Source organism: Lolium perenne, chromosome 7, assembly GCF_019359855.2.
Source record: "Lolium perenne isolate Kyuss_39 chromosome 7, Kyuss_2.0, whole genome shotgun sequence".
Classification (NCBI taxonomy): Eukaryota; Viridiplantae; Streptophyta; class Magnoliopsida; order Poales; family Poaceae; genus Lolium; species Lolium perenne.
This window is the reverse complement of record NC_067250.2, coordinates 291,939,228-291,965,609: the sequence shown is the minus strand read 5'-3', so window position 1 is coordinate 291,965,609 and position 26,382 is coordinate 291,939,228. Positions and strand designations below refer to the sequence as shown.

General features: G+C 44.2%; 1 pseudogene; it reads left to right on the top strand.

Annotated features, from left to right (window-relative positions):
* LOC127315156 (beta-glucosidase 25-like) overlaps positions 1 to 25,170 on the top strand; it is a 67,584-nt pseudogene extending 42,414 nt beyond the window's left edge.
* Positions 25,171 to 26,382: the final 1,212 nt, after the last annotated feature.

Sequence of the window (26,382 nt, the reverse complement as noted above, 5' to 3'; positions counted from 1 at the left end):
TTTTAGTTTCTTTTTAAAATCTTTGGTTTCACTTTGGATTTGGTTTGATAAGCACTAGGCAAGGTTTATGAAGGTTTTCCAAACCTCTAATCAAAGTAGAAAGGCCTAGGGTAAAGATTTACAAAAAAATAGCCATAGGCACATATGCCTTTTTCTTATTTAAATTCCTTTTATTTTATTTTAACTTGGATAGCAAAAAGAGGGGTGAGGTCTAGGGTTTAAGATCATTTCAAAATACTATAACAAGCAATCATGGCAATCGCACAAGAATTAAGCAAGATCACTATGTACCAAACTTAATTTAAGAATTTTTTTTGTTGTTTCCAAAATTTGGAAAAAGGGAAATTCATTTTCTTTGTTTTGAAATTTTTGAGATGTTACAAACCCTTCCCCCTTAAACAAATCTCGTCCCGAGATTTTAAGAAAAGTTAGGTTCCTAAGAGAGATTGAGAGATTGGATTAGCAGGAAAACATACTTGGCATGGCCTGGGGTGCTTCCTGAGCTTCAATGGCACTCATGTGGTAGAGGCGGCCGTTGTTGTTGTTCTGGTTCCTTCTACCTGCGAAGCGGCGCTGTTGCTGGGCAGGTGCAGCGGTGTTGGCGGCAATCTTGGCAAGCTTCTTGGGACACTCATTGGAGTAGTGACCCACAACTCCACATTCATAGCAGTTCACAGTTGACTTGTCCTTCGGGGTGACGGGGATGGCATTGCTTCCAGTCCTCGGGCCAGTGCTGGTGTTGTTGTTGTTCCCATTTTTGCTGTTGCTGTTGTGGTTGTTGTTATTGTTGTGGCTGTTGTTGTTGTTTCCTCCGGGCTTCGGGGGTCCTCCGTTGTTGTTGGTGTAGTTGGGGTGATAATTCTGAGCAGGGGGCTTGTTGTGTCTTGGGGTGAATCCTCCAGTGGAGTTGTTGCGGTACTTCTGGGTATGGTGGGGTCCACTCTGGTTCATCATCATGCGCTTGCGGTTCTCATTTGCCTGATGCAGCTTTCCTTCCATCTGTATGGCGGAGTCCACGAGGGCTTCGAGGTCAGCGAACGGAATGTTCACTAACACCGTTTGCATCTCGTCATGCAGTCCGTTCAGAAATCTCTCCTTCCTTTTCTCGTTGGTGCCGGTTTCATCCGGGGCGTACCTTGACAGAGTAAGAAACCTGTCGCGGTATTCCACCACGGACATCCTTCCTTGTTTGAGTTCATGGAACTCGTCTCTCATTTTCTTGATCAGTCCTTGGGGCACATGGTACTTGCTGAACTTCAGCTTGAAATCTTCCCATGTCATCATCTGTCCTGCATTCATTGCACGGGCACTTGTCCACCAGGCTCTGGCAGGTCCTGACAGGTAGTGGGTGGCAAACAGTACTTTTTCTGCGGCTTCAACTCCCGCAACTTCAAGGTTGTTCTTGTGAGAACCGGAACTCAACATTCCGACCCCCCCTGTGTTACTCGTCAATCCAGGATTAACTTGACGACACAACGAAACAAATATCATTGCAGAACGTGCAAAAAGTAATTATTACAAAGTTGGAGCCACAAAATGAAATGTCTTGTGACATTTATTACAACCAGAAAGCACAGCGGATAATAAAATGCGAAGTAACTCCATCTCAGCCACAGGCAGTCGATGTAGTCCACGAGGCCTCACTCCTCAGCGTCGTCGTAGTCGCCATAGTCTTCACCATCTTCATAGTACTCTGAATATCAACAAAAGTTTTGCCATGAGTACATTTCGTACTCAACATGCCCCCTCGTGCAAACCTACTAAATCTACATGAGGCTTCAAAGAAGGCTATATGGTTCTTTTGCAGAAAAGCCAGTTTTATTTGCTATACTACACTAGATTTGATAAAAGCAGTTTTAGACGAAAACATGTTTTATATTCAGTGTAATATTTCTGATCAATGTGATTGTCCACGACGACTCACATATATCATAGGATTCAGATTCCAAGGAAAGGATGGAGGCAAAGAGGGAAATAGCAAAACAGGTTCCTGTATGTCAAGAAGGATTCATGTGTCGTCCATGACCGTGGACACGGCTATTCGAATAGGTTTAACTCTGCAGAGGTGGTACACTTTCACCACATGTCACAATCTCGCCTTGTTGCAACCAGCCGTCGCTAGCATAGCAATAGGGAGTTTGTGATGAGGTCTTTTAGCTAGATCCCCCAAAGATGTGACATGCCCACCGGGTATGGCGCACGGAACTGAGAGTACGTCCCCAAACCGGTCCCCCCATCTGTGCCGAAGGTTCCCCCGTAGGCAGACACCTCATCAGCGGTACGGCGACATCGACACCTAAGGCTGACTAACATACTCAACCAAGCCAGTGCCCATATAGCATGTGGTTGTACGGTTGTCACAATCTTCAAATCCAAGACTTGTTAGGATCCTTATGCGGCACGGACGACGGATTGCCCCCTCCAACAAATGAAGGGCAGCCAACCGCTCCTTCAACATCTGATCCAGCTGTCGCCCGCGCCATGTTTAGATGGTAAGTTTCACCCAGAGTAGCATAGAGTAGAGGAAACAACAATGGCTAACTAGCCCAGCTCAACGAGCTCAACAATGTTCAAAGGGGTATTTTGACCCGCAGGTCGATCAATTCCTCCGGAGAGGCAACATGAAGTTTCCTAAAGATTATTTAGCATGGCTAAGCATTCTACTCTATCAGGATTATATATAATCACTACTCAGGGTATCAAGTAAAAGGCGACAAGCAGATCAAGTTGGTGTGTCAATCGACACGCTAGCTACTGGAATAAAATAGCATATATTTGTAAAACATAAAATAACATGCAAGTTGTAAAACTGGGATAAATATGATGAGAGGGCATGCCTTCGTTGTCGTCGAAAAACCCTCCTTCGTGGTCTTGGTTCAACCCGTTCCCGTCACTCCCTACTCGTCATAACGATGAACCACAATAAATACCAACTTCGAATAAACACCAATAAAATCCAAATAGAAAGCTCCAAATAAACAATATGTGTCGGTCGTGCGGCATAAATAGTACAAGGACAAGGCTGGAATGACTCGTACTGGATTTGGGTTAACTAGCGCACAACGCATGGTGATCTCTCTAAATTGGGTAATGAAATATTTTAGAAAACATATTGAGCGAACCTACATAGATGACATAGCTAGATTTAAAATGCAATGTGCAACCAGACTACATCCTACTAGTCATACTCAAGCATAGGTAATTAATCCAGAATTATAGCAATATGCACATGCGATGGTAAGTAACATCTAGTAAGTTAACACTAGCCTGGCAATAATGCAACATCCAATTAGATCATGCTAACAAAGATACACGTTAAATTCTAGCAAGATGGTCAGCATGCAATAAAATAAATTATATGATTGCTCTAGTCTACATACGATGGATATACCACAATCTGATAACATCTACAAAATCTATACTAGCTAATTACACTAGAAAGATCCCTAAGGCAAAGATTAAATACATAAATATATACCTGCAAGCTAAGCATGTGAGTGCAAAACCGTACGAACGGGATATCATCAAATTTTACTGAATGCATCTACATCTAAGTATGTACAGTCGATTTGCAAAAGCTACAAAAAAGTAACATATGCAACTAGCAGGGTTCCTAGTGAGGCATCCAAGTCCAAACTAGACAACATGGGTACGTGAAAACAACAAAGCTAGCAGATGCGCAGATGCAACTACAATGACATGCTTATATTTACCATTGCCATTTGATAAAACTTCAAATGTATGCGTTACCAATAGCGCTACTGGCTTCCTGTAGTTAACTGGTACATGACATTAGTTGGAAACAAAAACAGAAACGTGTTCTAGGCGGCCTAACTGACGATGCCATCCGACGGCATTCGGTTCACCGGCGACGTCGTCAACTACAACATTATTGGCAGCGACCATGTCTAGGATGTAGGCATATAGATGTGGAACGTCTGTGTGCAAGGGTTTGCCAAAGAGCTCACCGAGCACGGCGCAGTTTGTGATAGAAGTCGGTGGCCGAGGTTGACGTCGTTGCCATGGGTGTCATCGGTGAGCAGCCGTTCGTCCTTCTGGTTCCGTGGATGTACTTCCCTACTCCTGGTAATCCTCCTGGCGCAGCAGCTCCGTCTCTCGTGCCCCGAGTCGTCGGGAACGCGAGCGGCGTTCGGCGGCGGCCTCGCGGAGCTTCGCCAGATTAGATCGGTTTAAGCCGCTAGGGCTTTGGGTGGCGGCGTAGGGTGGAAAAGAAGAGCCAGGGGCGCCGACCTGAGGTTTTATAGGCAGATATGAGAGGCGGTATCGTGCCAGGAAAATCGGAACAATGGTTTCCACGCGACGGCGTTATACGTGCTGTGCAAGGAGTCTTGGCCTCGTGCGAAACAAGCAAGAGCTGATGGGCTGACTAGGCTGGTTCGGCTGGGCCTTCACTGGGCTAGTTGGGTGCTTCGGTAGCAAGACGAAAATTAAACGACAGAAGTTATACGTACACGTACAGAGAGATAGAGAAGAAGAACCACGTCGTGATGGTGCAAGGCATGGACGTGCATGCTTGGACCATGTGATTTTGCACAAAGAACTAATAAGAAGCAAATACATGAATTAACCACAGATTCAAATATGACTTCAAGACAAAACAATCTGGGGCTTCAAATAGAAAATCAATTGGAAAGAATAAATCTTCAGAACTCAAATAAAATATTCTTTTATTTTATTTTGCTGCAACATCCGTTTCTAAAAAAATTCAGGTCATAAAAATCCGGATGTTACAATTCTACCCCCCTTACAAGGAATCTCGACCCCGAGATTCGACCTAAGAGAAAAGATTTGGAAACTCCTCCCGGAGGGCATCTTCCCGCTCCCATGTCGCTTCTTCCTCGCTATGGTTGCTCCATTGAACTTTGCAGAATTTAATCACATTCCTTCTGGTTGTTCTCAATTGTTCATCGAGAATTTTAACGGGGTACTCTTCATAAGTCAAGTCATCTTGAACTTCTATGGCATCCAACGAGGTTTTCCGAGCCTCTTCTTCCGGCTTATCGAAACATTTCTTCAGCTGGGACACGTGAAACACATTATGCACTTTCGACAGCTTCTCGGGTAGTGCTAACTCATAAGCAACTTCGCCACGCCGGGCGGTGATGGTAAACGGTCCAATGTATCGAGGTGCCAACTTTCCCTTTAGTCCAAAACGTCGCATCCCGCGAAGTGGAGATACTTTCAAGTACACATCGTCACCCTTCTCAAATGATAACTCGTGACGGCGTCTATCCGCATATACCTTCTGCCTAGATTGGGCGGCCCGTAGCCTTTCCCGAATCATCTTTACCTGCTTATCTGCCTCCTCTAGAGTATCAGGTCCAAATACTTGGTTCTCTCCCACTTCATGCCAGTTAAGTGGGGTGCGGCACTTCCGTCCATACAAAGCTTCAAATGGAGACATTTGTAGGCTCGCTTGAAAACTATTGTTGTAAGAGAATTCTGCATACGGCAAACTCTTGTCCCATGTGCGCTGACAGGTGAGAGCACATGCCCGAAGCATGTCTTCCAAAATCTGGTTCACTCGCTCAGTTTGTCCATCAGTCTGCGGATGGTAGGCGGTACTAAAATTCAACTGCGTGCCCAAGACTTCATGTATCTTCTTCCAAAACCTCGAGGTAAATTGAGTACCTCGATCAGACACAATCTTTTTGGGGACTCCATGTAGGCAAACAATTCTGGCCATGTATAATTCGGCCAATTTCTCCCCCTTAAAAGTGGTCTTCACCGGGATAAAGTGAGCTGACTTGGTTAATCGATCCACGATGACCCAAATAGAATCATATCCTGCTGTCGTCCTCGGGAGTCCTGTAATGAAGTCCATCCCGATTTCTTCCCATTTCCACTCAGGAACTTTGAGTGGTTGAAGCAGCCCCGCAGGCTTCTGATGCTCTGCCTTGACTCTGCGGCATACATCACACCTAGATACATACTCTGCAATCTCTCGCTTCATGCTAGACCACCAGAAACTACCTCGGAGATCGTGATACATCTTTGTGCTTCCCGGGTGTATGGAATATGATGTGCCGTGTGCCTCTTTCATGATTGCATCCTTGAGTTCCTTTTGGTTGGGCACCAATAAGCGATCTCGAAACCAAATGCTTCCACTTTCATCCTCCTTGTATTCAGGCGCTTCTCCTGACTTGATTTTTGCTCGAATCTCTTTGATCCCTGTGTCATTTTTCTGGGCTTCTCTAACTTGATCCTCTAGAGTGAACTTGACTTCTAATACCTCCTCATTTTCAGCGAGACTCACATTCAAGTTCAACTTTCTAAACTCTTCATGCAATTCTGGTTGAGCTTCTTGAATCATGAGGTTATTGCAATAAACCTTTCTACTCAACGCATCAGCTACGACATTAGCTTTACCAGGGTGGTAATTTACGCCAATATTGTAGTCCTTAATCAACTCCAGCCATCTCCTTTGCCTCAGATTCAAGTCCGGTTGAGTAAAAATATACTTCAAACTCTTATGATCCGTATATATTTCACAACGGTTGCCAATAAGATAGTGCCTCCATATCTTCAACGCATGAACTACGGCAGCCAACTCTAAGTCATGGGTAGGATAGTTCACTTCATGAGGGCGTAATTGTCTCGATGCATAGGCCACAACCTTTCCTTGTTGCATGAGCACACAACCCAATCCTTGTTTAGAAGCATCACAATAAACTTCAAAATCCTTCCGAATATCCGGAAGTATTAGCACCGGAGCCGATGTCAATCTCCTCTTGAGTTCTTGAAAACTCGTTTCACATGCTGGCGTCCACTCAAACTTTTTATCTTTCTTGATCAATTGTGTCATCGGTCTTGCAATCCGCGAGAAATCCTCTATGAATCGACGGTAATATCCTGCAAGACCAAGGAAACTGCGTATCTCTGACACATTCTTTGGCTGTTTCCAACTAAGTACTGATTCCACTTTAGCTGGATCCACTGCTACTCCTTCCGCCGAGATGACATGACCAAGGAAATCCACTTGCTTCAGCCAAAACTCACACTTGCTAAACTTGGCATAGAGTTGATGTTCCCTAAGCCTTTCCAGAACAATCCGAAGGTGCTTTTCATGATCCTCCTCATTACGAGAGTAAATCAACACATCATCAATGAACACTACGACAAACTTATCCAAGCAATCCATGAACACTTTATTCATGAGATTCATGAAGTAGGCCGGTGCATTCGTGAGTCCAAAGGACATCACCAGAAATTCGTACAGACCATACCGAGTGACAAAGGCTGTCTTAGGTATGTCTTCGGGTCGGATCTTCAACTGATGGTATCCCGACCTGAGGTCTATCTTAGAGAAGACAGAAGCTCCTTTCAATTGATCAAATAGATCATCAATCCTAGGCAAAGGGTATTTATTCTTGATGGTCACTTCATTCAGGGCACGGTAGTCCACGCACATTCGCATGGTACCATCTTTCTTCTTAACAAACAACACCGGTGCTCCCCAAGGCGAGGTGCTTGGTCTAACATATCCCTTCTCTAAAAGCTCCTCGATTTGCTTCTTCATTTCAGCTAGTTCATTTGCCGGCATCCTATATGGTCTCTTTGCAATAGGAGCAGTGCCCGGGACTAACTCAATGGCAAACTCTATCTCACGGTCTGGTGGCAGACCGGGTAACTCATCCGGGAAAACATCAGGGTATTCTTTAACCACTCTAACATCCGAGACAACCATCTCCTTCAAGCTGTTCAGAATACTATCCACTGCGGTATGAGGTGCTGACTTGGGTTTGTAATCCACCACAGTTCCATTCTTACTAGTCAGCGATACTGCTCCAAGGCCACAGTCTATCATAGCTTTGTGTTTTACTAACCAGTTCATGCCCAGAATAACATCTAACCCTTTAGAGTCTAACACTATGAGGTCTGCTAGAAACTCTACTCCCTCGATCGTTAGGATCACCTTAGGACATTTTAAACCCGTAGTAAGAATTCCCCCAGGTGATTGTATAGCCATTTCTCGACTCATACCCTCGGTTTTCAAATGATGTTTTTCAACAAAATGCTTGGAAACGAACGAATGGGAAGCTCCAGAATCGAAAAGTACTGAACCATAACATGAGTTGATTGGAAACATACCAAGGACAACATCTGAAGCTTCATGCGCCTGTTCCGCCGTGACATGGTTGACTTGGCCACGTCCTTGCTGTCCTGAGGCATGAGGTGCGCCTCCCGGGGTAGGCAGTATGCCTCTTCCACGTCCCGCTGCTGGCGTCTTGGCGGCAGACCCTAAGTTGAACTTCACTGGCGTCGCCCCGGTGTTCTTCTTGCCCGGGCATGCAGCAACAACGTGACCCTCTTCGCCACAGTTGTAGCATGTCCTCCCAGCAGTGTTGGCATGGTTTCCTCCGACTTCAGCTCTCGGAGTACGATAGGCACCATACGAAGCATTGGGATTAGGCTTCGCCGGCTTGGCACCTGATCCACGGTATCCTGGGTTGTTATTGTTCTTCTGGCGTGAGCTCCCTGCCCCATACTGACTCTGTGGTGCCTTGCGCTTGCGGTGTTCATCAAGTTCGTTCTTTGAATTCTCCTGAAGAATAGCCTTGTTGACCAAACTCTGGAAGTTGGCAAAATCATGAGACACCAACCTATCCTTCAGACCTAGGTTCAGGCCCCTCAAAAACTTAGAAATCTTATCCGCCTCAGTGGGAATATCCGCCCTTCCATAGCGAGATAACTGGGTGAAACGGTCCCAGTACTCAGAGACTGTCATCTTCCCCTGAACCAGAGCTCGAAATTCATCCCTCTTCAGTTCCATAAGACCAGCTGGAATGTGTGCAGTGCGAAATGATTCAGCAAACTCATTCCACGTGATCCCCTCGGCATCATCATGCGCCTCACAATAGTTCTCCCACCAATCCGCGGCCACACCCTGAAGTTGATGCGCAGCATACTTCACACGGTCTTGAGCGTTAACATTCACCAGGTTGAGCTTCCGGCGAATATCCTTCAGCCAATCATCTGCCTCAATAGGGTCCGCTGATCCCGCAAAGGTGGGTGGCTTCGTCCTCATGAACTCTGCAAGCTTGGACTGCGGTGGAGGAGGATTCTGATTCTGGTTTTGGTTTTGATTCTGATTCTGATTCTGGTTCGCCAGAGTGGCGGCCATCTGCTGCAGTAGCTGTGTCTGCATCAGCATCACTTGCGCAATGTTAACTGGTGGCGGTGGTGGCGGCTGCTCTGGTCCCTCATTCTCGGTGTCAGTGTCCGTGTCATGAACTTCACCCTCGACGAAGTCCTCCTGAAACGCTGGCGCGCGACCACGTCCGCGTCCACGTCCTCCGCGACCACGACCCCGATTTGCATTCATCCTGTGTCGTTGTCCCAAGTTAGGATAGATAAGAGGGAAAAATAAACTAACCAATAACCAAATCTGTAACCAAACATGGAATATCCAATTAAACTTCAATCAAATTACTTTGTAAAACATGGTTTAGTATGACTACATAAAATAACCAAACAGATGTAGTCAATAATCAAGCAAAATTCCCTAACATACGTAGCATATCTGAAAGGATTCTATTCAACTCATCCTATATAGTTTGTCTTCTCTCAACTGAGTATTGAAGTATGGAGTACTTGATATATGCCTCTTGAATCCATGCGTTCTTGAGATGGCTTTCGCCTAGATAGGATATTGTATACTAAAGAAGTGCTTAGGGAAGAAAATTTAAGAATAAATGGTGAACAAGGTAAGACAAGGAATAGCAATAGTCAAGAATTAGACTACGAGTATTTTCATAAATAAATATTTTATTTATTAAAAAAAACTTGTCTTAAAGGTTTCCATTCTAACTAAGGCCACGTGACTAGGTCGACGTCGGCTCTGATACCACTTCTGTGAGAACCGGAACTCAACATTCCGACCCCCCCTGTGTTACTCGTCAATCCAGGATTAACTTGACGACACAGCGAAACAAATATCATTGCAGAACGTGCAAAAAGTAATTATTACAAAGTTGGAGCCACAAAATGAAATGTCTTGTGACATTTATTACAACCAGAAAGCACAGCGGATAATAAAATGCGAAGTAACTCCATCTCAGCCACAGGCAGTCGATGTAGTCCACGAGGCCTCACTCCTCAGCGTCGTCGTAGTCGCCATAGTCTTCACCATCTTCATAGTACTCTGAATATCAACAAAAGTTTTGCCATGAGTACATTTCGTACTCAACATGCCCCCTCGTGCAAACCTACTAAATCTACATGAGGCTTCAAAGAAGGCTATATGGTTCTTTTGCAGAAAAGCCAGTTTTATTTGCTATACTACACTAGATTTGATAAAAGCAGTTTTAGACGAAAACATGTTTTATATTCAGTGTAATATTTCTGATCAATGTGATTGTCCACGACGACTCACATATATCATAGGATTCAGATTCCAAGGAAAGGATGGAGGCAAAGAGGGAAATAGCAAAACAGGTTCCTGTATGTCAAGAAGGATTCATGTGTCGTCCATGACCGTGGACACGGCTATTCGAATAGGTTTAACTCTGCAGAGGTGGTACACTTTCACCACATGTCACAATCTCGCCTTGTTGCAACCAGCCGTCGCTAGCATAGCAATAGGGAGTTTGTGACGAGGTCTTTTAGCTAGATCCCCCAAAGATGTGACATGCCCACCGGGTATGGCGCACGGAACTGAGAGTACGTCCCCAAACCGGTCCCCCCATCTGTGCCGAAGGTTCCCCCGTAGGCAGACACCTCATCAGCGGTACGGCGACATCGACACCTAAGGCTGACTAACATACTCAACCAAGCCAGTGCCCATATAGCATGTGGTTGTACGGTTGTCACAATCTTCAAATCCAAGACTTGTTAGGATCCTTATGCGGCACGGACGACGGATTGCCCCCTCCAACAAATGAAGGGCAGCCAACCGCTCCTTCAACATCTGATCCAGCTGTCGCCCGCGCCATGTTTAGATGGTAAGTTTCACCCAGAGTAGCATAGAGTAGAGGAAACAACAATGGCTAACTAGCCCAGCTCAACGAGCTCAACAATGTTCAAAGGGGTATTTTGACCCGCAGGTCGATCAATTCCTCCGGAGAGGCAACATGAAGTTTCCTAAAGATTATTTAGCATGGCTAAGCATTCTACTCTATCAGGATTATATATAATCACTACTCAGGGTATCAAGTAAAAGGCGACAAGCAGATCAAGTTGGTGTGTCAATCGACACGCTAGCTACTGGAATAAAATAGCATATATTTGTAAAACATAAAATAACATGCAAGTTGTAAAACTGGGATAAATATGATGAGAGGGCATGCCTTCGTTGTCGTCGAAAAACCCTCCTTCGTGGTCTTGGTTCAACCCGTTCCCGTCACTCCCTACTCGTCATAACGATGAACCACAATAAATACCAACTTCGAATAAACACCAATAAAATCCAAATAGAAAGCTCCAAATAAACAATATGTGTCGGTCGTGCGGCATAAATAGTACAAGGACAAGGCTGGAATGACTCGTACTGGATTTGGGTTAACTAGCGCACAACGCATGGTGATCTCTCTAAATTGGGTAATGAAATATTTTAGAAAACATATTGAGCGAACCTACATAGATGACATAGCTAGATTTAAAATGCAATGTGCAACCAGACTACATCCTACTAGTCATACTCAAGCATAGGTAATTAATCCAGAATTATAGCAATATGCACATGCGATGGTAAGTAACATCTAGTAAGTTAACACTAGCCTGGCAATAATGCAACATCCAATTAGATCATGCTAACAAAGATACACGTTAAATTCTAGCAAGATGGTTAGCATGCAATAAAATAAATTATATGATTGCTCTAGTCTACATACGATGGATATACCACAATCTGATAACATCTACAAAATCTATACTAGCTAATTACACTAGAAAGATCCCTAAGGCAAAGATTAAATACATAAATATATACCTGCAAGCTAAGCATGTGAGTGCAAAACCGTACGAACGGGATATCATCAAATTTTACTGAATGCATCTACATCTAAGTATGTACAGTCGATTTGCAAAAGCTACAAAAAAGTAACATATGCAACTAGCAGGGTTCCTAGTGAGGCATCCAAGTCCAAACTAGACAACATGGGTACGTGAAAACAACAAAGCTAGCAGATGCGCAGATGCAACTACAATGACATGCTTATATTTACCATTGCCATTTGATAAAACTTCAAATGTATGCGTTACCAATAGCGCTACTGGCTTCCTGTAGTTAACTGGTACATGACATTAGTTGGAAACAAAAACAGAAACGTGTTCTAGGCGGCCTAACTGACGATGCCATCCGACGGCATTCGGTTCACCGGCGACGTCGTCAACTACAACATTATTGGCAGCGACCATGTCTAGGATGTAGGCATATAGATGTGGAACGTCTGTGTGCAAGGGTTTGCCAAAGAGCTCACCGAGCACGGCGCAGTTTGTGATAGAAGTCGGTGGCCGAGGTTGACGTCGTTGCCATGGGTGTCATCGGTGAGCAGCCGTTCGTCCTTCTGGTTCCGTGGATGTACTTCCCTACTCCTGGTAATCCTCCTGGCGCAGCAGCTCCGTCTCTCGTGCCCCGAGTCGTCGGGAACGCGAGCGGCGTTCGGCGGCGGCCTCGCGGAGCTTCGCCAGATTAGATCGGTTTAAGCCGCTAGGGCTTTGGGTGGCGGCGTAGGGTGGAAAAGAAGAGCCAGGGGCGCCGACCTGAGGTTTTATAGGCAGATATGAGAGGCGGTATCGTGCCAGGAAAATCGGAACAATGGTTTCCACGCGACGGCGTTATACGTGCTGTGCAAGGAGTCTTGGCCTCGTGCGAAACAAGCAAGAGCTGATGGGCTGACTAGGCTGGTTCGGCTGGGCCTTCACTGGGCTAGTTGGGTGCTTCGGTAGCAAGACGAAAATTAAACGACAGAAGTTATACGTACACGTACAGAGAGATAGAGAAGAAGAACCACGTCGTGATGGTGCAAGGCATGGACGTGCATGCTTGGACCATGTGATTTTGCACAAAGAACCAATAAGAAGCAAATACATGAATTGACCACAGATTCAAATATGACTTCAAGACAAAACAATCTGGGGCTTCAAATAGAAAATCAATTGGAAAGAATAAATCTTCAGAACTCAAATAAAATATTCTTTTATTTTATTTTGCTGCAACATCCGTTTCTAAAAAAATTCAGGTCATAAAAATCCGGATGTTACAGTTCTCCATCGTCTGGAGCCAGTCATCAGCATCTAGGGGTTCTTCAGTCTTGTTGAACATGGGTGGGTTGGTGTTCTGAAAATTCTTCAGCTTCGACCCAGGATGGTCATGGTTTCCATGGCCTTGATTGTTCTGTGCTACCTGCTGCAGTGCGGTAATGTTGGCTTGGCGTTCAGCTCTCTCGGCTTCTCGGTCTGCCATCATCATCTGCAGCATCTGCATCATTGCATCCTGGTTGGTGCTGCGGGTTGGTGGGGCCATCTGAACATTGAGGTAGATGATAAGATAAGAGGGAAATTTCTATGGTTTGTTTTGTTAAAGTTTAAAAAGTTCATAACTTGAAAAATTGAGTAGTGTTGCGGGGGTAAAAACCAACAACACTTTTTCATTCATTCCAAACATCACATATTACAAAGCTAACACACTGTTGGTTTGAAGAACCATTCATCGCTCTACGATACAAGGGGATCCTGATACAACTCACACATACGAAAGTGCTTTAAATGATACTACTCTTCAGGGGGGGATTCTTCATCTTCACGGGTAATGTGCTTGGCGAAAGGCGAGGGCGTTGTCCAACTCCTTGCGGGTCTTGTACAGCATGTAGTCGAGGTAGGTAACATAGTGGTTCATCTCCGGGTGCGGGGGCATGATTATTGGTCTTCCCATGGGGTCATGTCCTGGGTAGTAGAGGAAGCGGGTATTCTCAAGCTTGTTTATATTATGTCCGCACAGACGGGCAATTGCTTCTTGCATCGCTCTGACTAGTCCTTCCTTCCAAGTGCTTCCCGTTACAGAAAACCAGATGGTTTCCCATGTTGGGGCTCCAAACTTTCCTCTCAGATCTGTAGTAACTTCCCACCGAGGTTGTCCTCCCGATGGATTGTTGAGGGGTATTCCGAAGAACTCGGGATACAGGCGTCCTAAATAATCAACCAGTTGTTTCAAATCCTTCTCGAACATGAGGTTTTCTCCGTGGCCCAGCTGATATGACTTGCAGGTGAACTCCATATGTGAAGAACTATGATGATTAAGTTAGAGAAGTGAGTAGTGTGTCAAGTTTTATGTAGTAGTATAAAAAGAATAGAGCATAACTTTCTTAGTTTGAAGAAGATCTCAAGGATAAGAGGGAGAATAAGTTTTCATAAATAATCACTTCATTTGTTTCCAAACTAAGTTTTTCAGATGTTCATTCTAACTAGGGTCTCCTAAGGTCAACAATGGCTCTGATACCAACTTGTCAACACCCGGATTTTTAAGTCCAGATGCCTATTATGCCATTCCTCGCAATCCCAGGAATATTGTTTTTGAGAGACATAATAGATTGATATCACAACACATCATTCATTACATACCATAATCGTCTTACAAATAAAGGATCACATGATCCAGTCTCATTACAATAATAGAAGATCTATTAATCCATTACATAACACATAGCGGAAGCGAAATATCATAGTAGTCCATTTATTCCACAGTCAACTGTTGACGTCAGGAGTGATCCTAGTTGTCGTAGACGTCCTGCTGTCCTTCTTCCGGGTTCTGGTACTCCTCTTCATAGTCTGGCCATTTGAATAGCCAGGGACACAGCCATGAGTACTTTAAAGTACTCGCAAACTAATACTAAGGTAAATACTATCAACTATAGTAAAGGGGTTCTAAGCTCTAAGTTTATTTGCATAAATCCAGTTTTACTTCATAAGCATTTGTAATCAAAAACTCCTCATTTGCCTAACTTAACTCAAGTGGGAACATTAGTGTCATTCCCACAATTCAGTTGTGATTCAAAGTCAAAGTCACCTTTCAATTCAATTCACAAGTCAACATTCATAGTTTTAGAAAAGTTCTGATGACGGAACAGTATGGCCTTTCCAACTGTCCATGACCGCGGACGCGGCTATTCGAATAGGTTTACACTCTGCAGAGGTTGTACACTTGTGCCACAATAATTGCAATAGCTCGTCAGGGGTAACAGGCCCTGATTTATCGTACGCAGTACGCGAACTACCAATCCTAACCTTTCATTTACATACCCTAGTATAGGCACCTCTCCCCATGAGCTTGGCCTCCCGGTGAAAACAAACGGTCAACCCGGGAACTGCACAGGGCTTGGGTAGGACATTCACCTCATTTCACGTCATTTCACTTTCGAGGGAGGCAGCCTCAGCATAACCCCTATGACGTTTGTTCAGAGGGAACCCATACTAAAATACATAAGTTTCCAGTTAAGCCTTACCCAGATTCAGGTATTGTGGGGATACTTAAGAATTGGAATGGTATCGCATCCGAACCCAACCATCAGTTTTTGGTAAGTTTCACCAAGTCATTCACAAGTCATATTCACCTTCAAAATCTTTCAATAGAATGACTCATCATTCCAAGGTTTTCAAAGTCATTGGTTTTCACAAGTACGTTCCCATCTATAGTAGTCAATTTTGGTTTAGCACTAGCAACTAGTCATGAGGGGTGGTAATCAACTTGTATTGCTCTAGGATAAGTTTGATACTCTTGTATTACTCCCTAACTAACTAAGTAAATCATGAATCAAAAAGTACTTTGATAAACCAAAAGTAGTAAAGCTTGTAAAGTAAAAACTTGGGATAGGATCATTAAGCATAAAGTAAAAAAGTAATGGTGCCTTGCTCTTGTAGAGCTTTGCATTAGTCTAGTTGCATTGGTAATAGCTTGCCTTGGTTGGGGTGATCAAAGTTCTCTTCTCCTTCCTCTTGGTAGAATACCTCCTCCTCTTGATAGTCTCCGGTACTAGCGTCTAAAAACGAATACGAGGATACAATCACCAAACAATACTTAAGTACTCTTAATTAGCCTTAATGGCTCACACAAATGATCTAGCATCACTACTTAACATTTATCAAAAATTATGCTAGGGTTTCCTTACTCAGTATTAGGAAAGTAATTTCCTCTCACTGAAAAAGTGGATTAGGGTTTCTATTTAGTTTGGGGAGAAATAATTTCCTCTCATTGAATCTTGTTAAGATTTAATTTCTCTTATGAATAATATATGACCTAGGTTGACCAAAGTCAACCTCTTCATACTTATCATTTAAGAAAGTGATTTAAATGAGGTGAAGCACCTCCTACAATTTAATCCTAACATGGTAAAGATTTAATATCAACAAACAATTCATATGAGACCTAAATGACCAGAGTCTCTACCTCATTTTGAAATGTTTGTGACAAGATTTAAATGAGAGAAAAACTCCCATATGATTTATTAATAGTTTTGGACAATATCTTTGACTAGAAATAGCCATATAGTCCTTTAATTAAACTAGGCCATGATCATTCAAAGTAAGCATGGCATATTTTTGCAGAAACAATTATTGCAAGTTAAATGTGAGCTATAGGAGTTGGAATCAACTCAAAAGCACTTTTGGTTGATTTTTAAGATTTATTTGAATACTGAAAAGTCTGACTTGTCATTTTTATCATTCAAAATCTACACAAGCTATAGGGTTGAAACCAGTGGGGTTAGTTAGAGCATTTCATGAGCTTTCCAACAATATAAGGTTGGTCCAAATTGGTTGAGTAGATTTTAAGCTATTTGAATTTGAAACACAGCATCAGTAAAACAATTTGACCAAATCTATTTATTCCCAATTTGAAAAGGTGGGCCTGCGCGGGAAAGACTAACGGGCTGGCCCAATAACGCTTCAGCGCTCACGGGCCAACTGGCAGCAGACCCCACCTGTCAGCGTCTAATTTTTCTCACCGAAACGGTACGCAATGTCGACCGTCGGATTAGAAGACGATCGCACGGTGGCTGGTCGTCCTCGTCCTCGCGACGAACGACGAGGGAACCCTAGCTACTGACGACGGAGGGGGTTGCGCGAGGGAGGATACCGGCGTCCAGCGGTGTCGGCGAGGCGGGCAATCGACGTTGTTGATGACGGGGAGTCGAATGGTGGTCGAGAGAGAGGCTGGGGTGGCGCCAATCGTCGTCGCCTTCTTTCTACTGTCGCGGTGGTCGGCGGTGCAATTGGAGCTACTCCGGCTAAATTGGGACGGGGGAAGTGGTCGAGGAGATCAAGGAGAAGGAGGGGAGGCGACTGGTGCGGAGAATGCCTCAAGGGGGTGCCTCTATTTATAGTTGCGCTATGTGGCCGTGGGGTGCTGCAAGGTCGACGACGGCGACGACGTTTGAGGGCGTGAAGGGGCAAGGTAGGGGGCGCGCTAGGTAGCTGCGATCATGGCGAGCACGACGCGCGTGATGGGGCAGCTAAGGGAGGACGGGAGCGTGCTGGCATCGTTGCCGTCCTGGCAGTACGGGCGCGACTGAGTGTTGATCATGGCGACGGCGACGTTGCTTCCGCGGGCTAGCGAGGATGTCTAGGATGTAGCTGGGGGAGTGGTGATCACGCGTGCAAAGTGAGAGAGGGAGAGGAGGACGAGAGCGACCAGGCGAAGGCGTGCACTGGCGCGTCCAGTGACATGTCTGGGCGCGCTCTGGCATGGCTGGGGCGTGTCTGGGCGTGTACGGGCGCGTGGCGTTCCGGCCAGTGCGGTGCATTTCTTCGGCCAGGGAGGGTACCAGCGTGCATGGTCGAGTGCAGGCTATCTATTAGACAGGGTAAGGCTGGCCAGAGAGAGGTGGAGAGGATGAGTGGCAAGAGGGGCGGCATGGTACTTGGCATGGAAGATATTGATCATGGCTTCACTTTAATCATGCAAAGCAAGGACTGGGAATGATGCAGGGGAGGTACCAGGGTGTGATGACCACAAGGAGAAAGAGGTTTAGGCTAAAAACCAGAGGTTAAAAGGGTGTATCACAAATCTGGAAGGTTGCCTGCCAAGTGTTTGACAAAATGGCCGCAAGAACATTTTTGTCAAATTTTGGAAATATTTTTGGTGGAGTTCATTCATATATTCAGAGAGGTAGAATGGTGGTGGTGGTGGTCAATTTGGTGGTGGTTTGCAACTTTTCAAAAAGGGGGTTGATCTTCTCTTGATTTCAATGTCTCCACTTGTCAATTCTATTCTGGTCAACCTGGTCAAAGTTAGCACTGGTGGTCAACATCAAAGTTGTTCACCTTGACATGGTCTTGGATGAGGTGGCAAGAGTTGGTCAAGGTTGATTTAAGAAAAGTTAAAACCAGGGGTGCAAAGTGGTGAAGATAATGTAAAATGGCCAAATGACCATTATCACATGTATGTTAATTTTGATTTTTTCCTTTGATTTGATTCTGGTTTCTTTGATTCAAAAGGGTGTGTTATTGATATATAAGTGTTTTAAAAACAATGGCACAAGCCATGGTGGCCTTGGTTGAAGATTTGCAAAATTGGCCAAAGTGTATGTGAGGGAAAAATGAGATTTTCTCACTAATTGATTTCTCTTCATTTGATTTGACTTTTCTTGACTCAAATGTGATTCTTATTAGTTTAGGAACATTTGCAAACCATTGAAACCATTCCAAATGGTCTAGTTCAAAGATTTGCAAAAATGGCCATAAACCATAAGAGGTGATGTGTCAAAATTTCTTATTCTTCTAAATGGTTCCCCTTGCTTTACTTGGGCATGGGTTAGGGTCCATTTAGTGTGAGATTAGGTTTAGAGAGGGTTTCACACCATTTGGGCAAGGTACAAAGGCATAGAACAAGATTTGGGTAAAATGGTATGTGCCACATATGCCTCTATGCATATGTTGCATTTGATTTTTAATTTGACTTGGCTTGACCCAATTGATGTTGTTGAGTGTTGACATGGTATAGAGGAGTGATCAACCATTCACAACAAGTCCTAGGGTCAAGATCCTCAAATTCACAAATTTGCTATTTTACTCTCATATGCCTCTATGGCATTTTTAGTTTCTTTTTAAAATCTTTGGTTTCACTTTGGATTTGGTTTGATAAGCACTAGGCAAGGTTTATGAAGGTTTTCCAAACCTCTAATCAAAGTAGAAAGGCCTAGGGTAAAGATTTACAAAAAAATAGCCATAGGCACATATGCCTTTTTCTTATTTAAATTCCTTTTATTTTATTTTAACTTGGATAGCAAAAAGAGGGGTGAGGTCTAGGGTTTAAGATCATTTTAAAATACTATAACAAGCAATCATGGCAATTGCACAAGAATTAAGCAAGATCACTATGTACCAAACTTAATTTAAGAAAAGTTTTTGTTGTTTCCAAAATTTGGAAAAAGGGAAATTCATTTTCTTTGTTTTGAAATTTTTAAGATGTTACAGAACTACAGGATGTGGGTCAGGAAACTTGTAGTGAATGATGCTTGGCAGATGCTGATGTCATCCCAACAGGCGAGTCTTGATAAATGAAGATATTATAAACCACCTAATCCATTGTCAGTATTACTGATTTCCTCACTGCATGCACTATGCAGCTTACAAGCATGGAAAGAAAATAGGAGAAACGGTAATATTAGCACAACTATTTCTTCCATAGCTTCAGACTTGCTCTGTTTTTTCGTTTTGTATCTACTTAATTATCATGTTTGATTGAAAATAAATATATTTACTTATCATCTCTCAGGCAGTATCGAGTTGGCTACACATAGTTCCCTGTGGCATGTTCAAGCTGATGAAACATATTAAAGAGAAGTATGGAAATCCACCTGTGTTGATTACAGAGAATAGTAGGTAGCTGAGGATTGCATTGTTGGCAGGCAATAAGATTTTTCCTTTCCTTAGAACTAGTCAATAGTAATTAAAGAAGTGACTTATGGCAGGTATGGATGATGCAAACAACCGGTTTTCAATGTTAGAAAATGCACTACAAGATGATAAGAGGATACAATACCACACCGACTACATGTCCAGCCTCCTAGATGCTATAAGGTGAGGTCTCTTTCCTTTGTGCGTATACCAAAACTGAACCACCAGCATCAAAGCATCATCCATGTTTAGGAAGCAGATTTGGTGCACATGAGCACCCAGTTTTTAAAATATTTAAAAACTGTACATCTGTATTTCAAAAAAATCGTCACATTTATTCCACGAATACATACACATATCCTGAATATTCGTGCGAAGTTTCGGTAGAAATTACATTGTATTTTGAGCTACAGGAAAAAAAAACAAGTTTGTGGCTACGTGTAGTGGTAGATATCTGTCAGAAATTTGTCTTTTTTGTCTAGCTCAAAATACTAAATATTTTTTTCCAAAATTTCTACTGTACCTTCGGAATGTTTATATGTATGTAGGTATTTAATTTAATTTTTTGAAATCCAAAATTTTGATTTTTAAAAATCAGGAGCATTGGTGCTCATGTGGCAAAGACACCAACCTGAATTTCTGCAGGGAGGAAAGCCACTTTGTATGTTCGCTGCTCGATAACTGGGAGTGGGACTCGGGGTACACAGTGAGGATTGTACTACATCAATAACAACAACAACCTGACAAGAACGCCCAAAGCATCCGCCAAACAGTTCAGTCAGGTTCTGGTTCAGAAGGCGGCTGTCTTGCAGATATAGTGTGCAGTGGTTATCCAGTCACCATTTCGGTTGCACATATTACAAGTACTTGCATATCCTTCTGAGCAAAATGTAACTCGAGAATCTACTCCGACGGTCAACCACGTTGTTGAATGTCTCGCCTTTGTGCTTGTACATTGATGCTCACAGAAATCAACAAAGAGCGTTGTCATGTAGATAACAGCGCAGTGATTCTTTCAGTCACCGTTTACACATACTTAAACTATCCGAGGAGCAAAATGTGACTCGAGAATGTCCTGCGACGGTAGGCCACGCTGTTGGATGTGTGGCTGTCGTGCTTGTACATTGTAACATGTTACAGATATCAACATGAGAATTATACAGTTCTTGAACACCCCATCCCTTTTGTTCTAGTGTACGTTAAAGCTTCTTTTTTTCCTCTCTTTCGGAAGTTGTACTGACTGTGAGATGCTCCTACTCCAAGAACACGTTGTAATCTGAGCTACACGGCATGATGATGTCCAGAACAGATGAAGACAGATCCTGAAAAGAAGACGTGTGGCTTTTGGAACGAGAAGGCTTCGGTTGGCCCGGTCAACTTCAGGTCAGCAAGCATGGTCCCACTCCCCCCTACGAAATTTCCATCTCCTGACCTCTCACCCTGCAAATTCCCCCCTCCGAGCTTTGCACCTGCGGATTGTGTCCATGCGCCACAATGGAACATCCTACCTTTTTCATTCTAGTTTTCTAGTGTATGTGTATGCTTTTTTCTTTGGAATCTCCAAATTGGAACTGGCAGCGAGATGCTCCAAGAAGTCAAGAACATGTGGTGATTTGAGGAGATAGATAGCAGGATGATGTGTAGATCAGATGAAGACAAAGCATGAGAAGAAGCTGTGTCCTCAGCAACTTCAGGTCACCGTGGTCCCCTTTCGATCTTCCCCACTGAAATTTCCACCTATTCCTCCCCTCTCCACCCTTTAATTTCCACCTCCAAACTTTGTGCCTGCGAGTAAAACGCCGTGGTGCCTCGAGATGATGATCTCAGTGCAATTTCTCAGTAATCTTTGCCTGCCTGATTTCCAAACAAGTATGAAATCCGTGCATTGATCATACCCCAATCCCAAATACGTGGTGCCTCTCTCTCTCGAAGCGTCCCGTTGCCACCGGATAAGGGCGAGAGGCTTGGTAGGGCCGTAGGGGTCGTCGGTCGCCGCCGGCGAGGACACGGTTCCCCGTCGCTTCCGAGCACCGTTTTGGCGCTGGGAGGTGTAGGGGGACCCGGTCCTCTGCTCGGTCGGCCGTTTTAGGTCTAGTTTTTGCTAGTTTTCAGTCTCCCGGCGGCGGCGTCGAGGCGAGGGCGTTGCTGCCGTTTTGGAATAAGTCCCTCCGGTCCTCTCCTCGTGCTGTCGACGTCCTCCCCGGCGCCGGCAGTGGACTTGTGAGGGAGGGTCGGCCGATCCAGAAGCTACGGATCTGTCCGGCTGGCGCCGTCCGATGCCATGGCCAGTGGTGGTGGTGTGGGCAACGCCACTACGAAGGGTGCTTGGGACAGCTTTGGAGGTGGCCAGATGGAGGTCTTGCCGGTGCATCTTCCTCGACCTTCGGCGGGGAATTCCGGCGTGGTTCTCACGGGGCATGGGGAGCCTTCTTCCCGGCCGCCGATGCGTGTTATTCGGCTTCAAGATCTCGCCTCCCACGGCGAGCTACAACTGCGACGGCTCAAAAAGCTACAAGGCGAGGTGCCTCTTTGGAACCATCGGGGCTTTTTGCAGGTCTTCTCCACCTCTGTCGGCGGTTTCGGTGGCGGTGGTCGGCGAAGCTCTGCAGATCGGGAGTGCTCGGAGCTCCGGGAGGTCTGGATTGCTTTTTGCCATTTTGTTTAGGGGCTTCCGTGCAAAAGTTGATGGACAGCTGTCCTTCTGTATCCTTCTTTTTTTGTACTTGTATTTGTACTCAAATCTCCATGTATTTTTCCTTACTACGGTATGAATACAAGTTCGTATGCCTTCGGGCGTACGGTTTCAAAAAAAAAAATCCGTGCATTGCTTTTCAGTGCCACACTGCAGCCACGCATTTCTGGAAAACCAAACTGTTTTCAAGCGGAATTCCTGATCAAGATATCACTCCTGATTTCCCCAACTGGTCCTTGGCATTATTATGTTCTTTCCATTGCAACAACATGGCAAGTTGGCAACGTGCCCTGTAATATCTAGTTTTAGTGCCTGGGAAAGGGGCCCAAAAGGAAAAGAAAATCGGAGATTTGGCGTGGAAGAAAAAATCACACATGGAAAATGTGGAGACAAGGATGTGAAACGACAAACAACCATGGCAAGTAGGAGTTGAAATGTGCGTGCACTCGTGCTCTCTCTCTCTCTCTCTCTGTGTGCAGGGGCAAAGAGGAGCAGCGAAAGCCAGGGAACGAACAAATGGAAAACGATTAGTAGGGGAGATTCTCCCAAATTGCGGGTATGTTTTCGCAGCTTTGCTCGATGAGGTTAGTTGGATTATCATGTTGTTTGGTACAGTAATAATAGTGTAATAGTACCAGAAATCAATGAATACGTGAACGTGAGCACAATAAAATACCCAGAGTAAGGGATTTTTGGCTCCTGCTGGCTGATACTATCTGTCCATTCATGAATTAGATTTGACGTTATCAGCATCTCAACATCCATAAAGATACAGATAGGGGATCCAAATATGTGTTCATTTGATATAACCGGTACTATTCGCACACCAAGCTTGAATAGTTGTTGGTTGGTGGATGAATTATTAATATGGAGTTAATTGACAATTTTGTGCGTCGCAGGCTCCCTCCCGTTCAATCAAAACTGGCCTATATATATGTGCTTGAGTTTGCCTTTCCTTATAGAAATCCAGGGGTGATTGACGGGAGACTTCATATGGAGCATTGTTAATGTCGCAGAGTGTCATAGTAACCGTGATAGATAGTTGGAACGGAAGTTGTTGGGAATTATGATCGTACATCCACATGGTCATGATGTAGACTTCATATACCAGACAATTCTCTGTGATATTGATGTCGCTAGCAGTCGTGCATGATCTTGCAATTGCTCCCTTCTATATTAGGTTAGTGTGTACTCAGATGTTTCGATGTACAGATTCTTCAGAGGGAAAAATGCATTTTTAAAGTTAGAGCACACGATAACTCTCGTGTAAAAGGACGTTTGCATAATTTGAAAGGGGACAGACGGTGTACCTCGTAAGCAGCAAAGTTGCTAAAATTGGATGCAAGCAGTCGCTAAGGAAGAGGCCGTGTAAAATCAAGACTTAGTCCTATCATTAAGGAGTTGCTTATTGCAGGTGTGGATGATGCGAACAACTGGTTATCAAGAATAGAAAATGCAACCGATAAAAGGACACAATACCACTATGATTTCAGCTTTCTTTATTATGCCCCAACCAATGCATCGATAGATGCATTCAGTTTTCTTTATTATTTTATTCAACAAAGTTCAGATAAAGATCCTTCATAAAAAAATCTCGAAACTACCACGCAACACCTACATACCTGATAATGAGTAAAAGTCATGCTAACGAGATCTTGTGCTCTGAAAACGCAAAACCCCCTCATCCACTAGGAACCAGAAATATTGCATACCCAATGACTACATGTCTAACCCCCTAGATGCTATAATAGGTTCCATTTCATTGCACATAAACCGAAAGTGATGCCACGAACATTGTGTACTATGGATGTGTACCAGTATAGGACGTGTTTGGTTCACATTTTTGTAGCGTAACTTGATTAAGGTGGTAACCGATACCTTTAAAATGTGTCTGGTTGAGTTTAGCAGTAAATAGGTGCCTCTAAACAAATCCCACCGCTTAACAAATTTGATACCGATCAAAGCCCATCGGTAACAGATTGTTACAGAGCGAGTTCCTCGCTCGGTCGCGCTGGATCTCTCGACCTCACCTTGTCTCCTCTTTCTGCCCCCACTTTCAATGAGTCATGCTGCTGGCGACAGTGTGGGGAGTGGTACCCACCAGCGAAACGTCCCTTGACGTCCTCTACTACATCGGCAGCGGTGGCAAGCAAGGAGAGGTGGCGGTACAGGAGAAGCTGCAGCGACGGCATGGGAGGAGTAGCGAGGAGTGGCGGCGGCTGCGTCCACCGATCCCCAATCTTGATGGGAAACGGTTGCCATTACACCCGTGAGCCAAACAAAGTTGACATTTTTTCCATTACGTTTACGTTACCACCTGTTTACCGATACTAGTTACGTTTACGTAAGCAAAGTTGAAACATGCACATCCATAATCACTTATCTGGCCGCCTTCGTACCTAAGTACTCTTCGACTGGAATTACTGCAGGAAGGAATGTTGCGACATCACTGCGACTTCCACGGTTATTTCGCATGGTCTCTGCTCGATAACTGTGAGTGGAACTCAGGGTACACGGTGCGGTTCGGCCTGTACTATGTCAACTACAGCAACAACCGGACAAGGATACCCAAAGCATCCGCTAAATGGTTCAGTCAGGTTCTCGCCCACAAAGCTGCAGTGTTGTAGATGTAGATAATAGAACAGTGAGACTTCAGTCACCATTTCGGTTGTGCATCCATATTCTTCTGAGCAAAAATGTAACCGAGAATCTCCTACGACGGCCAACCACATTGCTGAACGTGTCGCCTTTGCGCCTGTACATCGATGTTACGGAAATCAACAAAGAACGGTGTCATGTAGATAACAGTACGGCCGGTTTGCTAAAACTATATGATCAATCATTCAGAGAGGATCTAATAATTCAGATAGGATCTAGCTTATACCCTCTCCGTAGCGTTGCAAACATTTTCGGCAATTGGCTAAATGGGATAGAGATCAGGTTTAGGAATCTTATCAGGGTGGGAGCGTTAGCCGTTATATGATCGCTCTGACTATGTAGAAATGACAAGGTTTTCAATGACAGAAATTCTTCTCTTATGCAGGAAATTTACCGATCTACGGCTACGTTCCGTTTATGGTCGCCGACCGCGACCTCTTTATGGACGTGTCTACACGATTGGAGAATACGACCAAGGAGTTTATTATCCAACATGGGTGACTGCATAATCTAAGGATAGCGGCTCCATCACCATGATTTGTTCGCCTGTTATGAGAGCTTTTTTGTAGTTTAACTTTTATGGTTGGATTATATCTGTGAACGGTTGTGTGCATCTTAGTTATGCAGATGCCGAGTGTATTACGTCAACGCTGAAGTAATAAAGCGTCCTTTTTCGAAAAACAGTACAGCCGGTGTGCCTGTCACCGTTTCAGCTCTGCATATTACACGTACTTACTTACATATATGAGTAGTAAAATGCAAGTCGAGAATCTCCTACGCGACGGTCGACTGTGCCGTGGAATGTGTTGTCGTTCTTCTTGCACATTGATGTTGCGGAAATGAACAAGAGAATTATGTTGTTTTTAAATTCCCATTCATTTTTATTCCAGATAAAGAGGATGCTGTGATTTAAGATAGAGACCATGATGGTGTGTGTAACAGATGAAGACAAATCCTGAAAAGGAAGCTATGACCTTCAGAATGAGAAGGCTTTGTTTGTGGTTGTCCCCAGCAACTTCAGGTCAGCATGGTCTGAAGATTCCACCTATTCGTCCCCTCTCCACCCTGTAATTTTCACCTCCAAACTTTATACCTCGAGATGATATTGATCCAAATTCACAGTAATCTCTTGACTGACTGACTTACTTCTTTTCCTGTATGGTGTATGCTTCCAGAATCCT